Genomic DNA, 23,231 nt, shown 5'->3' with positions numbered 1-23,231 from the left:
TCCAAGTCGGTCAAGATTAGAAAGACCCAGAATGTCAAGTGTGGAATGTAGTTTTCAAGTAGTGGTAACCTGGGAGCCATGGTTAAATTTTGTAAAAATGTCAATAATTGAGGGTAATTACAAATAGTAAAATTCACCCTTTTTAGTCTCTAGTTAGGGATTTTGACAAATGACATCCTGGACTCTCCACCAAGATCAAGGTTAACCAGTTTCATTACCCCAGAAAATCCTTTCACTGTCACATTCTCTCCCTAAGTCCTTTCGGTGTTTCTCTTTCCAGAATCATGCATAAATGGTGTTGTGGGCTTTCTAGTGTGGCTTCATTCACTGAGCACAATACATTTGAGATTCATTTATGTAGTTGCTCATATCAGTAGTTTATTGTCTTTTGTTTCTGTGTAGTATTGTATTTCCCTACAGATTATTTATACATTCACCAATTGAAGGATTTTTACTTTGCATCTAGTTTTGGCAGTGTTTTTGTTGGTCTATTTTGTTTTGTTTTTGTACCAAAAATTGATCCCAGATGTGCTTAACCACTGAGCAACATTCCCTGACCCCTCCACCACCACCACCACCCCCCGCACCCTTATGTTTTCTTTCTGAAAAATTTAAAAATTTTTGAGAAAGGGTCTTACTAAGTTGCTTAAGGCCTTGTTAAGTTACTAACTTACTAATTTTCTGAGGCTTTGAACTTGCCACCCTCTTGCCTTTGCCTACCAAGCCACTGAGAGTACAGGCACGGTCTACTGTGCCCAGCCAGTTTTGGGCAGTTACAAATAAAGCTGCTAAAATAACCATTGGTGCACAGACATGTGGACATAAGTTTACATTTCTGTTGGATAAATTGTTAAGGGTGGCATTGCTGAGTCATAAGGTAAACATATGTGGGACTTTTTAGGAAACAACTGTACCGTTTCTACTTTCTACGAGCAATGAATGAGAATTCCAGTTGCTCCACAACCTGGCTGGGCACAGTAGACCGTGCCTGTACTCTCAGTGGCTTGGGAGGCAAAGGCAAGAGGGTGGCAAGTTCAAAGCCTCAGAAACTTAGCTTTGACACTGTCATTTGTTACTATTCTTTCTTCTTTTCAAATTGTAGCCTGTCTAATAAATGAGTAATGGTACCTCACTAGGGCTCCAGTCTGTATTTTCCTAATGACTAATAATGTTCAGCATATTTTCATGTCTTCTCAGGCATGGATATATTGTTGGTAAACTCTTTGCTCCAGTCTTTTGCCCATTTAAAGAAAAAAGTGTTGTTTTCTTATTGTGTTTCAGGAGTTCTGTATATGGGATTCACATCTACGTTTTGCAAATCTTTTCTTGCAATTCATGGCTTGTCATTTCATTTTCTTCATAGCATCTTCCAAAGAGCAGGAGTCCTTAGTGTTGCTATTTTTCCAGCACTGGGGATTGAGACCGGGTGCCGGACCACTGCGCTTCTTCCCCAGCATTCGTTGTTGTTCACTCTTAATGGAACCTCATGTCCTGTGTGAGGAACAGTTTCATTGCTTTCTTCCCCATCTGTGTGTCTTTATTGGTTTTTCTTTGAGCTTTGACTAGGAATGATAGGAGTGGGCATCTCTGCCATGGGATTCCTTTAGTATGGCAATCACTTGACTAAAGGCTCTTTCAGGAAGACTGGTGGGCAGCATCAGCGGGGGAGGGGAAGCTGAAGACCTGGAGACAGCTGAACAGACAGAGGAGCCTGTCTGCTCATCACCTCCCATCCTTTTAGTCACCAGCCCACCACTGCCATATGTGGTTCCCTCCCACCTGTGACTCCTGTGCTTGGCCCTTATTCCTCAGCCCTGTGGTCTGCCTGTCTTCTCCTCTCTCCAGCTTCTAGTATCACCATTGAGTTTGCCTGGCAGATTTTACCCTTCCCCCATCCTGTGGTTCTTCCAGCCCCAGGTCCGGCCATACGCCATTGCCCTTTCTCATCTGCTCAGAGTGAGGCCCTCCAAGTTCAGGGTCCCCAAGTCTCAAGGAACCTAAATGCAGTCTTCACTCTGGGATTCTTCAGACAGGGCTCCTTTCCGTTACCTGCAGCACCTATTTCAGGCACTGATCCCATGCTCCAACTTTTACTCCTACCGTACTCCATTCCATTACTACAACTCCTCCTGGAGTCACTTGTTTGGTGGTTGGTGGCAAAGACTCTGGTGAAGACCACATAAGTTCAACTCCCAGCTGTAGAACTGACCAGCAGGGAGACCTTGGGTATGCTACTTAGCCCCTGGTCACTCAATTTCCCTAGGTGTAAAACAGGGAATTGTGGGTTAATTCATGTAAACCACATAGAACAGTGGCTGGTACCAAGAAGTGCCCTATGTGCTGCTGTTACTATTACTACCATTCCTTCCCGTGGTCATCTACACATGTCTGTGCCTCTTCTTAAAAGCCATACAAATCCCACCCTTAGCACCCCAGGCCTCCACTCCACCTGTTATACCTTCTGGGCCTTATTTCCTGAAAGAGTTGACCTTGTTCACTAGCTCACCCTTCACTTCCTTGCCCATGTCCGCCCAGCCCTTGCTGTCAGGATGATGCTCTCATTAATGGCCAAAGCCAGCAGACATCTTCAGACTACTCTTTCAGGACTGGACACAGCCTCTGAAACCAGAAGTAGCTGTCTCAGCACTTAACTCTCTGGGCTTCTCCTCTTCACGTGCCTGGGTGCTGTGAGCTGGGTTGCCTACATGGTTCCCATGATACCCTCTCTATGCTCTACCCTGGCCACTCCCCATGGTGCTCAGGGCCATGTGTTGCAGCTGCCCTCACCACTGAAAGTAGGCTGGCCATGCTGTTTGCAGGGTGCTTTCCATCCCCAGTGCAGTGACTGGGTTTTATTTTTTTGCTACTTGGTAATGAACCCTGGGGCACTTTACCACTGAGCTACATCCCCAGTCCCTGCTTCTTTTTATTGTAAATCAGGGTCTCGCTAATTTGCTGAGGCTGGTCTCAAACCTGCCTCAGTGTCCCAAGTCACTGGGATTACAGGTGTGTGCCACCATGCCTGGTTGGACAGAAGCATTTTTGATGCCCTGAAATATTTCTGATGGGGGTGCATCTCAGTGGTAGAGTGTGTGCTTAGCATGTGCAAGGCCCTGAATTCTTCAATCCCCAGCACACAAAGAGAAGACATCTGAATCAATGAGTGAAGCCACAAACAGAAGAATCAACATTTGGGGATAGAAGGAAAGAGAGAAAGGAACAGAGAGAGGCCTGGTGCCCTGATCCCCCAGGATAAGGGAAGAAGGAGAGGCAGCAGGAAGTTGGTCAGATGATGGGGCAAGAAGAAGATGCCGTTGGATTTTGGTCCTGTGGAGTGTGAGGGTGTTTGAGACACACAATTGGAGCAAGAGCCCCAGGTGTGGAGCCAGTGGGAGAGGCTGGTCTGGGTGCCTCAGAGCTGTTGGATTCCAGTTGTGTGTGATAGTGTTCCATGTTGGGAGAGGAAGGTATTCAAATTTACTGCTAAGTTCTTAGAAATTTATTAATTATCATTCATTAAGCATTTTGTATACCTTATGTACAATCAATATTTCTTATGCATGATATATATCTAATCAAACATTCTTTCTCTAAATTTAAAAATTCTGCAACTTTTTAATACTCTGATATTAATTTATTTCTTCTGGTACTAGGGATTGAACCAAGGGGTGCTTTACCACCAACGCTGCATCCCTAATCCTTGCTATATATATATATTTTTTTTTGAGATAGGGTGTCACTAAATTGTTGAGGGCCCTCCTCAGGAGTGACTTGATGTATAATCTCTTTTTTTTTAAAGACAAAGGAGGAAAGCAGATTGGCATGATTGTGGATAAAAATTTTAAACAGCAAGGTACTGATTTCTATCAGAAATTATTTGTTTTCATAATAAATAAAAGTGAAACTTCATTTTACCCTGCTGCTGTCACTATATAGCAGGCATTTCTATTTCTCTCTTTAAATTATCTGTGTGTGTGGGAAAACTCAATGCCATTACATGAATTTTTAAAGATTAAAGAAAAATTGTTGAGGGCCTTGCTAAGCTTTTGAGGCTGGCCTTGAACTTGCGATCCTTCAGCCTCAGAATCCCAAGTCCCTGGGATTCTGTGTGCACCACTGCACCTGGTGGTATATTCATTTCTTAAGTGCTGTGAACACCATAGAGGAGGCAGAACCTCATAGAGGACAATGATTCCTATTGTTTTTTGGACATATTCCAGAGCGGTTCTGATGTGGAATCATCTTTCCTTCAGTGGAGAAGAGTGTTGGATAGAGGTGCTGGATGGAGGTGGATAGAAGTGCTGCTGGGCCACTTGCCATTATAACAGAATATTTGCTACCTAAAGCTCATGAAGTTGGATTGAAACTCCACCTGGTCTGGAAGGAGGAGGGGTCGAGAGTGATGGATGAACTCAAGGGAAAGAGAAAGTATAATAAGGGAGAGGAGAAGACAGTCCATGTCCAGGGAAGGACATGACTTTTGAGGTTGACCTTCCCTGCTTTGTGTACTGAAGTTCCTCAGCTCATATTTTCCTGGAAAATCTTATTTTTGACTAGGAAAATATGTCTGGGCATCCCTTGCTGCTACTAGTCTCCCAGATAGTTAAAGTCAGTGAAGTAGATTTTTAGAAAAAATCGAGAGATAAAAGAGTAAAGTGGGAGCAGGGTGGTGACACCATCTTTGGATCAGTTGAGCAAAAGAGCACTAGAAAGATCTTAAAAGGTACCTGGAAGGATTAGGTTAGAGGACAGGTGTGGCCAATGGAGACAGAGCAAGGATCCTGCAAAGGGAAGCACAAGGGGATGAGGAGCCCTGAGAAGGCAGGAGAGGTGAGTGCTGGGTCAGCACTGTCTGGGGAGAGCTGCTCACAAGTGGGTTGAGGGAGGTCACTCTTCCTTGGAGCCTGGGAAGGCAGGAGGCCCTGGTTACTCTTGGAGCCTTGCCATGAGCCCATGTTGAGCCCTGTCTTAACTGACCAACTTAGCGAGGGTCACTGGGAGATGGACTTGCCCAGTCCTGCTGATTCTGAGCTCCTCTTCCCTTTCTCATTTCCCTCCAGCATGATAACCCATATGATGTGGGCTGCAGAAGAAACTGTTTCATCATTCTCTGTGCACCCTTGGGACCCAAGTGAGTTGGTAAACCAAGGGCTCAAGTGGTGGACCCTGGGGCTGGTGGTGTGGGATGAAGCTGGGTCTATTTCCCTGGTCCCTGTCCCCAGCTCCCAGGCCTTAACACTTCCTGTTCCTTTGCTTTGGGATTTTCTCCAGGGCACTCTGGGAGTTTCTGGGAATTTTATTCTTCCTTGGTGTTTTAGGTTCTTGCCCCATGAAATGTGGTAGAGGGGAATTGCAGCCTGGATAAGGCTCCTGGATGAGAGCCCTGGGCTCTGTGCCTTCCCAGCTGAGGGGTGAGAGTGCTCAGGGACACCAGGCCAAGGTGGGCAGTGACTCCTTGCATTTGTCCTGTTGCTTCCCAGGTACATGTCAGAGGCTTCTGTGTGCCTTCAGGTGGAGCAGGGCACCACCTGGGGGCCAACATAACATCTTAAAGACCTCCTTGGGCCCAGGTGTGCAACTCAGGCCCTCCCAAGGTGTGGCAAGTCTGCACCCTTACACAAGGTAAGGAGTATCATCGGTTGACTTTGAAACATGGGAGTTTGTGCTTGCACATGTGTTGGGGGAAGCCCCCAATATCGGGCTGGCTGTGAAGCTGAAGCCCTTGGAGCCTAAGGAGTGGGATTATGGACCTGGAGGATGTAGGGCCAGGTCACAGGGCTTCAGAGCACACCCAGTTTTCCCTGGATGGACAAATGAAAAATGCTGCACTGCTAACTATCTGGTTGGCCTGGGACAGTTCCTTACCTTCCTCAGCCATTAATGAGGTCTGAGATTAGTCCAGTAGCTTCTAATGTTTTAAAATAAATTCTTTTTTTAATTGGAAATTTTTTCTCAGTCCCATATGAATCAGATGGAGTGTAGTATTAGGAGTGCAGTGGGGTGGGTAACCCCCAGTGCCCCCCAAGGGCCCTTGCAGTGACTTGTGGTGCCAGTCCTCTTTTTTTCCTGCCTCCAGGAGATGAGGGACTTGACTGTGAGCAGTGGGGTAGAGGTTAGGGAGAGCCCCCATGTCCTGACTCTGTGTTTATCTTCACATCAGGCCAGTGCTGCAACATCCCACCCTGTGATGCCAGGTTGTGAGCCCTACATCAAGGTCTCTCAGGCCTGAGCCCTCACTGAGTCCCCTGTTAGGGCTGCCATGACCCCACAGGTATGTATTTCTTATAAAATATATTTTTTGTTGGTTTTTATCACTTCTCTGTTTGTTCTACGTTCGGAGAAGCAAGTTTCCTGTGTGTGTGGTGAGGCTATGAGGGTCTGGTCAGAGCCCTCCTGGAAGGGAAGATCCTTTCTCTCTGGAGACCCAAGCTCAGGAACCAACACTATTTGGCTTTTTGACCTTGGGAAGACACTTAGAATTTCTCTCATCCTTAAAATATGGCAACAGTAATAATTACAGTGACTGACCTGTCTGACTTCCTGGCAAGGGCTGCAGATGAGAGGAGAGAAAATTGACCAACCTGGAAAATACCCAATGCACCTCAACTACTCCAAAATATAGAAATGGAACTTATTTATTAGTAGTAGTTCTAATTGTGTGTGCACATGTGTGTATTATTTAGGAGTGTGTGTGTGTGTTTGTGTGTGTGTGTGTGTGTGTGAGAGAGAGAGAGAGAGAGAGAGAGAGAGAGAGAGAGAGAGAGATTGATTTTGTGTGGTACTGGGGTTTAAATCAAACCCAGGGCTTTATGCATGGTAGGCAAGCCCTTCACCCCTGAGTTCCATCCCCAGCCCATTTTTATTTTCAGACATGCTCTCACTAAATTGGCCAGGCTGTCCTCCAACTTGTGGCCCCCTTTCTCAGCCTCCCTGATAGCCTCCCAAGTTACAGGAGTTAACTGCCATGACTATCTTACGGTTTTCTATATGCAAGATCTTGCCACCTGCAAATAGTTTTTCCTTCTTTTTTTCTCAGATGGATATTAAATATTTTTTTGCTTAATTTCTGTAGCTATAGTTTTTAATAAATATAAGGTTTTTCATAAATGTCCTTCATAAGGTTGAGGAAGTTACCTTTTAACTGTGTGTGTGTGTGTGTCTTTTTTAATTCTGAAAATGTATTAGATTTTGTCAAATGCTTTTTCTGCACCAAATGATCACGTATGATATTTTTCCTCCACTATTAATGTGGTGTACTACAAATTGACATTTTCTCCAAGTTTTAGTGTTTATAGCTTGACTGACCAGGTCCCAGACACAAAGATACTATCTTTAAGAAACTGTGGGGGGGGGATTACTCTTTAAATTAACTACATAGTATATGATAAGAATGGGCATTATAATATAAAACCTTTCAACACATAGTAGTTAACTGCAGAGACCATTTTTATCTTAGGAAAATGGTGTTCCAAATTTCAGTGTAAACTGCTAGCAAACTTCAATTCCTTTGTGTGGCAACTATCTTATTTCTGTTTTCAAACTCTTCCACCCCAGCCTGAGTTATAAGGTCTGGAGTGCTTTTTTCCCCAATCACAAGTGTGATTACCATTATTTTTGATTCTTACAATGATCTGATGAGACTCGGTCGGAGATGTATCTTGCATTCATTACAAGAGCACCACCAAGGTGATCCTGCATGATGTTGCAGTCATCTTGGCCATCTCCCCAGTTCCCAGTTTGGTGATGATGTCTCAGACTATCACCTATACAACATTTTTTTTTGGGGGGGGATGTACTAGGGATTTACCAGGAGATGATTTATCCTGAGATTTGTCCCCAGTCCTATTTATTTTTTCTTGAGTCAGAGTCTCATTAAGTTGTTGAGAACCTGACTAAGTTGGTGAGCCTGGCCTCAAAATTATGATCTTCCTGTCTCAGTCTCCAGAGTTGATGGAATTATAGACATATGCCACCATTCCCAGCTATACTCTATACTTATAAATGTTGAATCATTTTTGCATTTCTGGGATTAATTCCATAGTCAATGATACATAATATATTTAATATGCTGCTGAATTTAGGTTGTTATTTTTTTTAAAAGATTTATTCTATAGTTATAGTTGGACAACTACCTTTATTTCATTAATTTATTTTTATGTGGTGCTGAGGATCGAGCCCAGGGCCTCACACATGCTAGGCAAGCACTACTGCTGAGCCACAATCCCAGCCCCAGTTGTTAGGATTTTTTAAAAAGATTTTTGTATTTAATACTCATAAAGGATATTAATTTTTGTTTTCCTCTGTGATGTCTTTGTTTGGCTTTGGTATCAGAGTAATATTGGTCCTGTAAAGTAGGTTAGGAATTGTTCCTTTCTCTTCTACTTCTTGACTGACCAGGTCCCAGATACAAAGATACTATCTTGGTAGAGTCTGAGAAGGAGATGTGTCTATTTAAAGTTTTGGTAGAATTTACTAGCGAATCCATACTTTTCTTTAGAAGAGCCTACTAGCTTGTCTACCTTGTTTATTTTCCCCTTTACTTCTTTTAGCTGTTTTAGACTAGATTCTTTTACATTATTGGTTTTTAAGAATTTAAGTGCAATTCTAGTATAGTATCAGTTCTATTGACTTATGAAATACTTCCTCTTGCAAGAATTTCACTTTGTAATAAGTTGTCATTGCAAAAATGTTTTATGTTGCAGCTGAGATTGGTGGGAAAGGAAGATGCTAGTGTGTTATTATTTTGCGTTGTTTCTTTGTTATTAATATTTTGCATTTTTTAGATTTACACTACAGTAGAGTATATTTTGACATACTATACATACATGGTGTATAACTCCCCATTCTGGTAGTTGTACATGATGTGTAGTTTCACTGGTGGTGTGTTTATATATGAACATCGGAAAGTCATGTCCAATTCATTTCACAGTCTTTCCTATTCCCATTCTCCCTCCCTTCCCTCCCTTACCCCTCTTATTGTGTGTTAGCATCTGTATATCAGAGGGAACATTTAGCCTTTGGTTTTCTGGGATTGGCTTATTTTAAATTTGCTTTCAAAAATATTTTTTATATATTTTGAAATTGTAGATGGACACAATACCTTTATTTTATTTATTTTTTAAATGAAGTGCTGATGATCAAACTCAGTGCCTCACACGAACTAGGCAGTGCTCTGCCACTGAGCTCCAGCTCCAGCCCCTTGCTTTCATTTTTGAGATGGAGTTTGACTATACTGTTCTGTCTAGCCTCCAACTTGTGGTCTTCCTGTCTGAGCCACTGAGTAGAGGGGATCACAGGCCTATGCCACCATGCTTGGCTCAAGATGCAAATTTTAAATGAAAGAAGATGTTTGTGTTCACAAATGAATGTTTTTGTGTTATGATTTGTACATGTGTGTGTGTGGGGGGGGTGGTTTAATGTGGTACTGGAGACCCAACCCAGGTTCTACCTCACATGTGCTAGGCAAGTGCTTTACCACTTACGTATGACACCAGTGCTTGTATGGGATTTTGTTTACTATATAACATCATAACTCTATGGATTCAGATGATAACAACCAAGAATTCAAAAAGCTTTTTGTATTTGAAAAATACAAAAAAAATTCAAAATACATGGTGCTAAGATCAATAGATTAATGAAACAAAATATCCACATACAGACACTAGAAATCAATATGCAGAATGTTTAGAAGGAATTATTTGGGAATAAACACCCATGGAAGGAACGGAATGGGATGGGAAGATGCAAGACTGAGCAGAGGGGAGTCACCTGAGGTAGGGGCACAACAAATCTCAGGAAACCCCAAAATCACGTGGCACTTCAAAATTGTCCTTCTTTGGGGTACAGTGGCTGGGCCTGTATGCCTGTAGTAACCACTCCTTGGATACAATCTGTCCCTGGAAGGAGGGGAGGCAGGACCCAGATTTGTGGCTGTCTCCCATCCACACTCCAGCTGCTGGGTGGGTAAGTTCTTCATACTGGAGGGGAATCTGGGAGGCACCTTCCAGTGTCCACTCCACAGATCTTAGTGTATATGGAGAAGTCCATGTCTGTTTAAGTGTTGGTCATGAATCCTGAAATGAAATCTATTTGATAAGTGATGCTGGAAACATTGATTGAAACCATGGGGAACACACATGGATTACACTGTTATCTCATCTTACCTGACATTAACTTCAGATAGATTAAAGAACTGAAAGAAGAAACAATATACATAATACTTATCAGCTTGAAGGTGAGGGAAATGCAAGTAAACTTAGATGATGCCAATAAAATGATTAATAGATTTGATCACATAAAAAAACATTTTGCATTCAAAATTTTACACAAAATTAAAAGGTAAACAACAAAACTGAGAACATGTTTGCAATAAACACACTGAAAACATTAACATGTATACATTTATATGTGATTGGTTCTTTATGTTATCCTATCCATTCCTCCCCCATTTTCTTTATTTCACTCCATCTTCTGCATTTGACAGAAATCATTTGACTTTTGAATTTCTATGTTTGGATTTTTTCACTTGGCATGATCTTCTCCATTACCATCCATTTACTGGCAAATACCATAATTTTGATCTGTTTTTAAAAAAGAGATCCTGGGGAGGAAGAACATGGCAGTGGGTGGGGAGGGAGCAATCCCGTGACCTCTCCTCAGCTACGCTGGCAAAGAGAGACTTCAGAACGACTGGATGATGTCTGCTCAGGAACGTCCAGCAAAGTTGGCCTGAGGTGGTGCCTAAGAGAGCAGTTTGAGTTTCTCAGAGGCCACAGTGTGCTTGGGCACAGGTGAATCCAGGCCACCCTGCGTGCGGAGGTACTGGCTGGTTGATTGGAGACCCGCCGCGACTCAGCGCTACAGAGACCCTTGAGTGGAGTAGAGAAAAATAACTTTGGATCTTTTGAGGTGGTGCCAACCGAGCCTCCATGGGCCAGCAGACCGAGAGTTGAGGTAGGATTTAAGAGAGGCAGACCAGACCCACCCTTACCATCAGTCACCCCGGCAAGGAGACCAGTACCACCATGGCAGAGAACTATCATCATCAGAGTTTGGCAGATGGGATTGCTCTGCAGCGAAATTGGCGACCACAGGCGACCCTCAGCCATCCCTCCCCATATAGCTGGGAAATCTCAAAAATCTCTCCCCAGCTCTCCATGAGAATGATTATTGGAGCCAATGGAAACAGGAGGGGCACCAGACCTCCAACTTTCCCTCCCACCAGCGCTGACAGCTGAGGAGGACTTTTTTGCCAGCTCCCCGGGGTGTGGCTACCCGAGGGAATCAGGCAAAATAAGCTGACGGCCCCCAGCCCCCATGCTCCACAACCTTGGTGTCTGGGTGAATGGCAAACAATGCCCAGTCATTTAAGAGAACAGGGCACCCAGGGGGCTGCAGGCTCGGAGTGTAGCTAGTTCTGTGGAGAACGCCACTGGTGAGGGGGTCCTGGCTGGTAGGAGATGTGGAGGGGTGCGGGGGGGGAGAGCTGGAGACCAAGAAAGTCACTGGGCAACCAGGATTGGAGAGTTGCCCAATGGGGAAGAGGAGCCGCCTCACAGGGATTGTATTTCCTGCATATTGAAGGCAGTAGCTTGGCCCAGAGGGCACAGCTCCACCTACTGGAAGAGAAGATGATTGAATACTAAGACTGCATTTATCTTTTTTTCTTTTCAATTTTTTCCCATTTTCTTTTATTATTCCTATTTTTCTTTCTCTCTTCCTCTTTTGTGACTTCTTCCTTCCCCTTCCCCTAGGTTTCCTCCCAAGCATTACAACATCAAATATATGTAATTTACTAAATGCCTATTGGTGAATGTTCCGAGGTGGTCTATATTGCTCCCAAGTCCCTAGCTATACTCAAATACTCCAGTCCATTCTCCTGTTAGTATCTCCCTTCAGTAGAGGAATATTCCAAGGTTGCTAAGATATACCAACCCCCATACCATCACATAACCTGACCTAAACATAAAGTCCTTAGACGAAACCAGAGATCACTATACACCTTCAGAATCTGTATGCCTTTTATGAAAGAAATGAATTTGCTTTAAAGTACAATAAAACCCAACATCTTTAGACATAGTCTTCCCTCACAAAGGAGAGATCCTGGAGATATACAAAACCAAAACAAATTTATAGGAGTAAATATTAACACTGCAATCAAACAGAGGTGGAAAATTATTTGAGCATAATGAAAAAAACAAGGAAAAAAAAGGATTACAAATAATGCAGGACAGCCTAAGTCTACAGGAGAACCTAGAGGCATCAGAAAAATGGTCAGACATAGAACTCAATGCATACCTGACTCAGATGGAATGGAATCTTAAAGAGGTCATTAGACAGCAAATGCAAACAATGAAAGAACACTTTGACAATGAATTACATAAACAAATTCAAGAAGCAAAAGAACAACTCTACCAGGAGATAGAGGTTATAAAAAAAAATCAAAAAATAATCCTAGAAATGAAGGAAACGATAAACCAAATTGAAAACTCAAATGAGAGTATTACTAGTAGAGTAGATCAAGTAGAAGTCAGAACATCAGACAAGGAAGACAAAATATATCAACTCGAACAGAGTCTAGTCAACTCAGAAAGGCTGGTAAGAAACCATGAGCAAAACATCCAAGAGATATGGGTTATTGTGAAAAAAACAAACTTAAGAGTCCATGGGATAGAGGAAGGTATAGAAGTCCAAACCAAAGGAATGAGCAATCTGTTAAATGAAATAATTTTAGAAAACTTTCCAGACATGAAAAATGAAATGGATGTCCAAATCCTAGAAGTCTACAGGACGCGGAGCATACAAAACCACAATAGACCAAATCCCAGATACATTATTATGAAGATATGCAACATAAAGAACAAGGAGAGAATATTAAAAGCTACAAGAGAAAGGAGGCAGATTACATTTAGGGGTAAACCTATTAGGTTAATGGGTGATTTTTCATCACAGACGCTGAAAGCGATAAGATCATGTATCAACGTATTTCAAACACTGAAATATAATGGGTGCCAACCAGGAATCTTGTATCCAGCAAAATTAAGCTTCAGTTTGACAAAGAAATAAGTATCCTTCACAATAAACAAAAGTTAAAAGAATTCACAGCTAGAAAACAGCACTGCAAAGCATTTGGGGAAAATAATTCATGAAGAGGAAATGAAAAACAACCACCAAAACCAACAGTGGGAAGTACGTCAGTAAGGGGGGGTGAACTAATCAAAGAGGGAAAAACAAACCAAATTAAAAATAAATAAACAAACAAACAAACAAACATAACCGGAAGTACAAACCAAATATCAATAGTAACGCTAAATGTTAATGGCTTAAACACAATAATAAAGTGACATAGGCTGGCAACCTGGATTAAAAAAACAGATCCAACAATATGCTGCCTTCAGGAGACTCATCTGATAGGAAAAGACATACACAGGCTGAAGGTGAAAGGTTGGGAAAAATCATACCATTCACATGGTCCTCGGAAGCAAGCAGGGGTGGCCATTCTCATATGGAATAAAAATGACTTCCAGCCTAAGTCAATCAAAAGGGATAAAGAAGGACACTATATACTGTTAAAGGGAACCATTCACCAACAAGACATAACAATTATCAATATTTATGCACCAAACAATGGTGCTGCTACATTCATAAAACAAACTCTCCTCAAGTTCAAGAGTCAAATAAACCACAACACAATAATTATAGGTGACTTCAACACACCTCTCTCACCATTGGACAGATCTTACAAACAAAAGTTGAATAAAGAAACTATAGAATACAATAACACAATTAATAACCTAGACTTAACCGACTTATATAGAATATATCAACCATCATCAAGCGGATATACTTTTTTTTTTTAGCAGCACATGGATTCTTTTCAAAAATAGATCATATATTATGCCATAGGACAACTCTTAGAAATTACAAAGGAGTGGAGATAATACCATGTATGTTATTGGATCACAATGGAATGAAACTGGAAATCAACGATAAAAGAAGGAAGGGAAAATCCTACATCACTTGGAGAATGAACAATATGTTACTGAGTGATCAATGGGTTACAGAAGACATAAAGGAGGAAATCAAAAAATTCTTAGAGATAAATGAAAACACAGACACAACATATCAGAATCTATGGGACACAATGAAAGCAGTTCTAAGAGGAAAATTCATTGCTTGGAGTTCATTCCTCAAAGAAAAAAAAACAATAAATGATCTCACACTCCATCTCAAAACCATAGAAAAAGAAGAGCAAAACAACAGCAAATGTAGTAGAAGGCAAGAAATAATTAAAATCAGAGCAGAAATCAATGAAATTGAAACAAAAGAAACAATTGAAAAAAATGAGAAAACTAAAAGTTGATTCTTTGAAAAAATAAATAAGATTGACAGACCCTTAGCCATGCTAACAAAGAGAAAAAGAGAGAGAACTCAAATTACTAGCATACGGAAAGAAAAAGGCAATATCACAACAGACCCTACAAAAATACAGAAGATAATTAGAAATTATTTTGAAAACTTATATTCCAATAAAATAGAAGATAGTGAAGACATCAATAAATTTCTTAAGTCATATGATTTGCCCAGATTGAGTCAGGAGGATACACACAACTTAAACAGACCAATATCAATAAAGGAAATAGAAGAAGCCATCAAAAGACTACCAACCAAGAAAAGCCCAGGATTGGATGGGTATACAGCAGAATTTTACAAAACCTTTAAAGAAGAACTAATGCCAATACTTTTTAAGTTATTTCAGGAAATAGAAAAAGAAGGAATACTTCCAAATTCATTCTACGAGGCCAACGTCACCCTGATTCTGAAACCAGACAAAGACACTTCAAAGAAAGAAAACTACAGACCAATATCTCTAATGAACTTAGATGCAAAAATGCTCAATAAAATTCTAGCAAATTGGATACAAATACATATCAAAAAGATTGTGCACCATGATCAAGTAGGATTCATCCCTGGTGTGCAAGGCTGGTTCAGTACATGGAAATCAATAAATGTTATTCACCACATCAATATACTTAAAGATAAGAACCATATGATCATCTTGATAGATGCAGAAAAAGCATTCAACAAAGTACAACATCCCATTCTGTTCAAAACACTAGAAAAACTAGGGATAACAGGAACTTACCACAACATAGTAAAAGAAATCTATGCTAAGGCTCAGGCTAGCATCATTCTAAATGGAAAAAAATTGAAGGCATTCCCTCTAACGTCTGGAACAAGACAGGGATCCCTCTCTCACCACTTCTATTCAACATAGTTCTCAAAACACTGGCCAGAGCAATTAGACAGATGAAAGCAATTAAAGACATAAAGATAGGAAAAGAAGAACTTAAATTAGCAGTATTTGCTACTGACATGATCCTATACCTAGCAGACCCAAAAGGTTCTACCAAGAAACTTCTAGAACTAGTAAATGAATTCAGCAAAGTGGCAGGATATAAAATCAACATAAATAAATCAAAGGCATTATTCCTGTATATCTGTGACAAATCTTCTGAAATGGAAATGAGGATAATCACACCATTCACACTATCCTCAAAAAATAAATGAATGAATGAATGAATAAAATACTTGGGAATCAACCTAACAAAAGAGGTGAAAGACCTATACAATGAAAACTACAGAACCCTAAAGAGAGAAATAGAAGAAGACTTTAGAAAATGGAAAGATATACCCTGTACATGGATAGGCAGAACTAACATCATTAAAATGGCAATATTACCCAAAGTACTCTATAGGTTTAATGCAATGCCAATCAAAATCCCAATGGCATTTCTTGTAGAAATAGATAAAGCAATCATGAAATTCATATGGAAAAATAAAAGACCCCAAAATAGCAAAAGCAATTCTAAGCAGGAAGAGTGAATCAGGCAGTATAGCATTACCAGACTTCAAACTATACTACAGAGCAATAGTAACAAAAACAGCATGGTACTGGTACCAAAACAGGCGGGTGGACCAATGATACAGAATAGAGGACACAGAGACCAATCCACAAAATTACAACTATCTTATTTTTGACAAAGGGGCTAAAAGCATGCACTGGAGGAAAGATAGCATCTTCAACAAATGGTGCTGGGAAAACTGGAAATCCATATGCAACAAAATGAATCTGAATCCCTTTCTCTCGCCATGCACAAAAGTTAACTCAAAATGGATGAAGGAGCTTGATATCAAAACAGAGACTCTGCATCTGATAGAAGAAACAGTTGGCTCCAATCTACATACTGTGGGGTCGGGCTCCAAATTCCTTAGTAGGACACCCATAGCACAAGAGTTAAAAAACAAGAATCAACAAATGGGATTCACTCAAACTAAAAAGTTTTTTCTCAGCAAGAGAAACAATAAGAGAGGTAAATAGGGAGCCTACATCCTGGGAACAAATTTTTACTCCTCATACTTCAGATAGAGCCCTAATATCCAGAGTATACAAAGAACTCAAAAAATTAAACAATAAGAAAAGAAATAACCCAATCAACAAATGGGCCAAGGACCTGAACAGACACTTCTCAGAGGAGGACATACAATCAATCAACAAGTACATGAAAAAATGCTCACCATCTCTAACAGTCAGAAAAATGCAAATCAAAACCACCCTAAGATACCATCTCACTCTAGTAAGATTGGCAGCCATTATGAAGTCAAACAACAACAAGTGCTGACGAGGATGTGGGGAAAAGGATACACTTGTACATTGCTGGTGGGACTGCAAATTGGTGCGGCCAATTTGGAAAGCAGTATGGAGATTTCTTGGAAAGCTGAGAATGGAACCACCATTTGACCCAGCTATTCCCCTTCTCAGTCTATTCCCTAAAGACCTAAAAAGAGCATACTACAGGGAAACTGTTACATCGATGTTCATAGCAGCACAATTCACAATAGCTAGACTGTGGAACCAACCTAGATGCCCTTCAATAGATGAATGGATTAAAAATGTGGCATTTGTACACAATGGAGTATTACTCTGCATTAAAAAATGACAAAATCATGGAATTTGCAGGGAAATAAATGGCATTAGAGCAGATTATGCTAAGTGAAGCTAGCCAATCCCTAAAAAATAAATGCCAAATGTCTTCTTTGCTATAAGGAGGGCAACTAAGAACAGAGTAGGGAGGAAGAGCATGAAAAGAAGATTAACATTAAACAGAGACTAGAGGTGGGAGGTAAAGGGAGAGAGAAGCATAATTGCATGGAAATGGAAGGAGACCCTCATTGTTATACAAAATTACATACAAGAGGAATTGAGGGGAAAGGGAAAAAAACAAGGGGGAGAAATGAATTACAGTAGATGGGGTAGAGAGTGAAGATGGGAGGGGAGGGGAGGGGAGGGGGATAGTAGAGGATAGGAAAGGCAGCAGAATACAACAGACACTAGTTTGGCAATATGTAAAACAGTGTATGTGTAACCGATGTGATTCTGCAATCTGTATCCGGGGTAAAAATGGGAGTTCATAACCCACTTGAATCAAATGTGTGAAATATGATATGTCAAGAACTACATAATGTTTTGAACAACCAACAATAAAAATTTTTTAAAAATTTTAAAAAATGGAGTTATGGAGACAAAGGAGGCAAGTCACTGAAGATAGCAGGTAACAAGTTTTATTTGGCTGTAGCCAGGTTCAGAAGGCACAGCTTTTGCTGTAATCAACTAATCCCCTGAACCCCTAGTTCAGGGAGTTTCAGAGTTTTATACCCAGCATGTAAGGGGAGGGTCTCAGAAATTCACAGTCTGCAGAAGTTCACATAAAAGTAGCTTTTCCTTTCACTGTTTTGAGCAAGTTAACTCTTCAAGGATAACACCTGAGAAGGGGAGAGCTTCTTCTCCCCTTTATTCTCTCCCCCTGCCAGCTGTTACCATAGAGCCCATTTGTAACTTGTTTTAAAAATGTAGACATCTCTGTGAAGCCCAGCTCAAGGCCAGAGGCCTTGTTTGCACATTTCTTCAAAGTACTATACTGGATACGTTTGTGAAAAACTAGTAAGGGAGTGTCCAGCACCTGGAGTGCTGGTATCTTCTCAGCCAGTGGCCAAGTAAAACAGGGCAACATGAATATAGGAAGTTTATCTACATTGAACTCTTTTGCAGAGACTCCTTTGCTGACAGTCCTAATGTTAGTCTGGGTGAAGATTTCTGGAGAGGCCCAGTTAAGATGTTTCAGTGGAGAAAGGGGGAGCTACTTCAGAGTCACATCAGTTTCTCACTATATTCCTCTTTTCTCTGCTCTCTTTCTCTCTGCCCTCCTCCTTTCCTCTTTCTGCTCTCTGCCTCTCCTTTTCTTCCCCTGTGGGCAGCCTCCCAATAAAATCTCATGGTTCAATCTCTGTCTTTGGTGAGTCACTTGCCTTTCACATCAAGTCAAGCATATAAAGAAGGGTTTATTTAAAAAGAGGTAGCACAGATTTCTCCCTCAAGGGAGAAGGGGGCCATAGCTGGTATCCTGGTATCCAAAGAAGTGAAATTTTCTGGCATTTTTGTATTCCTAGGTTTCCTTTGTTCTCCTGCCTTTTTTTAATATTTATTTTTGAGTTGTAGGTAGACACAATACCTTTACTTTCTTTATTTTTATGTGGTGCTGAGGATCAATCCCAGACCCTTGCACATGCTAGCCACACCCCCAGCCCTATTCTCCTGCCTTTCCCCGCTTTTCTTTCTCCTTCCAGCCTATGTGACTAGGCCTAGAACTAGGCCTAGGAATGTTTGGTGGGATGGCCCAAAGGTGAGAAACAGGTGGGCTAAAGGGGGAAGGGCAGGATAGAGTAGCTAAGGACACATTAACAACCTTATAGCTCCCTGTAGGGAGGAGCAATTCCTGGGACAGGTTACCTTGGCAACAGGATGGAGCAGTGGTAGATTCTTGATAAGGGTGGAGGAAGGGCTCTGAAGGAATTAACATTTCAGTCCCTCAGGGGACAGTGTCCAACTTCCCAGACTCAGTCAAAATTAGTCTCCATGGTTTGACCTAACTCGATTTACCTATCTATACTGACTGCCTGTCTAATTCTGGCTTCACTTGGCCTAATCTTTCATGCTTCCAGAATCCATTTTATTTTTACAGAAACTGAATCTTTGAATCTTCCATAAACCAATCAGAGAATGCATTCTCTTTTTTTCTTTCTTGCAGTGATGGGGTTGAACTCAGGTCCTCACCCATGTAAGTGCTCTTCCAATATGCTTGTTTCCCTGGCTCAAGATATTAGTTTTAGAGTTACCCACAAATCCTCACAGCAGTCAATGCAGAGAAAATGGCCAAATCCAATTTTGTTTACGAAAAACAGGACACTGATATTGAGAAAATGATACTGAGCCAATTCATCAAAGAAGGGCTGAAACAGGAACTAAGATCTTAAAGCTACAGTCAAGACCTCAGGACTTCTAAGCTGGTTTTGGCTCTACACTTGGAGCTGACTCAAGGAAGGTCTTAGATTCAGACTTAAAAATCACAAAGTGGAGAGGCAATGGAGGAGAGCACAGTGGTAGTCAGTGTCCAGCTCCATTGGTGATCAGTAGACATCAGCTTAGGATTTATCTCCATTGTCACCATGCCAACTGCTCTGCTCTTCAACAAACTGTGCACAGTGCTGAAGGTCCAGGCATTTTGCCAGATGCTGGCAATGTGGAGGTGAAGGATATTACTGCCCTTTAGTCAGATCATGGAGGCAGGTGTGGAAACAAACTATGACATCAGAAATGACACCTGACCTATGATGTGCCCACTCCAAGAGAGTGCGAGGCAAATATGGCCACCTGGAATCCATCCGCTTTAATTAGTATTTCTATCCTTTTTGGAAAGATAATTAATTAGGAATATTATATATGGGCTTAAGCAGATACAAATATAAATATTAGTTTTGTGTAAAATGGAGACATTTCATATCAGTTAGTGAAATAATATTGGGATATGTAATTTTCATATAGAGATGAAATTGTGAACATCTCTACCTCATACCCAAAAGTAATATAAGCCATAAATAAGGACCTAAATATGAAAATTTAAATTTCACTACAAGAAAACACAGAATGTCTATGACATTGCAATCACACAGAATTTCTTTTTTCTTTCTTTCTTTTTTTATACTGGGGAGTGAATCCAGGGACACTCAACCACTGAGCCACATTCCCAGCCATTTTTTGTATTTTATTTAGAGACAGGGTCTCACTAAGTTGAATAGGGCCTTGCTAAATTGCTGAGGCTAGCTTTGAACTCTCTATCTTCATGCCTCAGCCTCCTGAGCTACTGGGATTACAGGCATGCACCATCATGCCCAGCCAGATAAAATTTCTTAAACAAATTTTGGAAATTAGATATTATAAAGAAGATGTCATTGGAAGAAATGATGCATTTAACCTTATTGAACTGTCTATATCTGTTGATCAAATACAAGAGATAATTTAAAACTGGCATTATTCTTGGAGAAAACATAGTAGCAAAAGACAAATATAGGATATATAATAAAGCATACATATATTTTTAAAGTTCGGAAGTTTGCAGATTTAAGAAAAAAGATTTTGACTTTGTTGAGCTTAATTTATTAAAGGTCACTAAATGTTTATAACAAACATTTTAAGTCAAAAAAGAGGAAATGAGCCAGGCACAGTGGTGCATGCCTATAATCCCTGCAGCTCAGGAGGCTGAGGCAGGGGCCATGAGCTCAAAGCCAGCCTCAAAAAATGAGGTGCTAAGCAATTCAGTGAGAATCTTTTGTCTAAATAAATTGCAAAATATCACTAGGATGTAGCTCAATGGTAGAATTCCCCTGAGTTCAATCCCTAGCATCAAAAATAAATGAATAAATAAATAAATAAATAAATAAGAAATGAAAACAATAACCTAGACACCAGATTTCTTACTCTGGGCCACCAGCCAAATCTCTTGCAACTTAACATTACCCATGAGGGCGCCATTGTAGTGGCCCTGGGTAGGCACAAGGAGATCAAGTGGGAAAATCCAGAAGCAGGAAGAGAGAGAAAGGACAGCCTGAGGCCCAGGGCAATTTCTCAGGTCTTACTAAGATCTGAGTTTTAGCCCAAAGCCAACCCAGTCCTCCTCCTTCCCCATCAGGTCTTTCTAGTTCCTTATTTCTCTTTCCTCTCTCCCTAGCACCTCTTTAACAGCCATATCCTTTGAAATTCCCATGTACACTTGTGATACCAGTCCAGATAGGGATGTATCCACATTTTGTGGAGGAAGATGCTCATATAATTGGGGGAGGGTTAGAGAAGTCTATTTAAGGAAGACTGAAAAACATTAAGTGTGCAAGTTACAAGAACACATGGCTAGGGGATTTCTCAGAATCCTAATAAGAGAACTAACTAACTATTAGACTGATTAGTTTTATAGGAAACTTCTCCTACTGCATTCTCTAACTATTGAACTACCTGAATGTTCACTTCCCATCCATGGTCAGAGCCCTTCACGCTTGCATTGGGGGGATAAAGGAAATGATGGAGAGGAAGAAGACAACTACTTTAAGGTCCCTCAAAACTTTGTTTCAGTTGGAAACTGTCATCAGGCTGAGCGACAATAACCCCACTTAGAAAATCCACATTCCTGGTGGGCTTCACCTGCTTCACACAGCCTCTGGCCTCCCGGTGCTTTGACGTTAGCTGTCCACTAGGTGGCATCAGAAGGTCGTACATCCCGGACTGCTTTTGGAGGGAAAGCACTAAGCACGCCTAAAAGAGTCCTTTCTCTTTTCCTTTGGCTACTGAAGGGCGCTGCTGAAGTCTCCTGGGGCCCCTGTGGAAAGAAAAACCCTTTGCACCAGGCATCAGAGTGGTCGACAGGTAAACTGAGGTAAATGAAACTGGAGAACACAACTTAAAGAGCTGCTCTTAGGAAGGAGGCAGGTGCAGGGGCAAAGCCTGTGCTGCTGCCCAGGATTACACCTAAGACCCAGGGCCCTGAGCTGTCAGCACAGGCGCCCACCCTGAGCACAGTCCCTTCTTCTCCTGGGGCCCTGTATCCAAAAGGCGAAAGGCAGGTTTCATCTTCTCTGGGATGGTACACCTGTCGCTGTGGTCTGGCTCCCCACTCACCAGAGGCCTTCTACTCCTTTACTAGGGCCGCCCACCTATTATCCAACACCACCTGTACTGCCAGCCACGTGTGCAGGAGGAGCCTCTCCCACCAAGTCACAGTAAGTAGGCCAGAGGGAGTGAACTCCATCAGGTTCCCAGATACCAATTGCAGTCTTTCAGCTGAACCCACCTAGAACGCATGGAATCTGTGGAAGCCTTTGGATTCACCTATTGGAAACAAGCAGACAGAAGGTATCACCTGAAAAACAAGGTGACAGCATCATCACTATTGGGGGCAAGAAGCAGATGCCAGGGTGCTTCTCTCCAGCATATGCAGGCATAAGGCAGAGCTCAACTCGCTGGTATATGAGCCAGTGGTAAATCTATATGATAACACAACCCTGTAGTAAGTGTTGGATTCAGGCTGCTGTGCTAGCATTCAGTTTTTCACTGAATCATAACTGAATATGGGAACTTCCTTGCATATGCTGTCATTTAACCATCACTGGGAAGAAATCTGTAATCCTAGTGTATCAATTGAGAAAATGTGCTCACAGTAGTTAATTAAAATTTACCCAAAATATTACAACTCTCACCCCAACCAATGACTTAAGTTTTAAACTTTCTGGGGCTATGGGGTTGTTTTTTGTTCTTCTTCAGCTCCCCAAATGATGCTGATGCTAGGAAGGGCTGAGAACACTGCTCCAGGAAAATGTAGTGAGTTCAGAGTCTCTTTACTCCCACCATGTTTCCCAACTTTCATTTTTCTACCATTGTCTTCTGTGTTCCTTTTCCTAGAAGCTCCTACAACTCTCCTACAAGGTTAGATTCTCTTCCTATGTTCTCAAACCATCTAGGTTGGAGACAAGCCTGGAGCCAATACAACAGCAGTTCCTGACTGCCTCCCCCATCCCAGCCCCACACACCCTCAATAGGCTTAATTAAGTTCCCCCCACTCCAATACACACACACTGTTAAGATGGCCAAGGACTGGGAGAATGGTGCTGATCCCAGCTCCCAACTTGCTCTTGCATCTCAGCTCACTCCCCTCTCTGCTCTTTAATAAAGAATAAAAAGCAGCTGCAGCTGAGTTCCATCACTAGGACCACAGCCCTAATGATCTCATTTAACTCCAGTGCCTCACTTCATTCCCAGCTTCCTCCCATACCTTGATTTTTATGTTAGAAAT

At 41.5% G+C, this 23,231-nt stretch overlaps 1 long non-coding RNA gene across 1 annotated transcript; it reads left to right on the top strand.

Annotated features, from left to right (window-relative positions):
• Positions 1–1,070: 1,070 nt before the first annotated feature.
• On the top strand, positions 1,071–6,310 carry LOC125617085. The gene is made up of 3 exons (XR_007347917.1): positions 1,071–5,131; positions 5,481–5,622; positions 6,161–6,310. It is a non-coding gene; the product is annotated as an uncharacterized LOC125617085 (long non-coding RNA).
• Positions 6,311–23,231: the final 16,921 nt, after the last annotated feature.

The sequence above is a fragment of the Marmota marmota genome, unplaced genomic scaffold (genome assembly GCF_001458135.2).
Source record: "Marmota marmota marmota unplaced genomic scaffold, marMar, whole genome shotgun sequence".
NCBI classification, from domain to species: domain Eukaryota; kingdom Metazoa; phylum Chordata; class Mammalia; order Rodentia; family Sciuridae; genus Marmota; species Marmota marmota.
The sequence above is the reverse complement of the archived record's forward strand: the minus strand, read 5'-3'. Positions and strand labels throughout refer to the sequence as shown.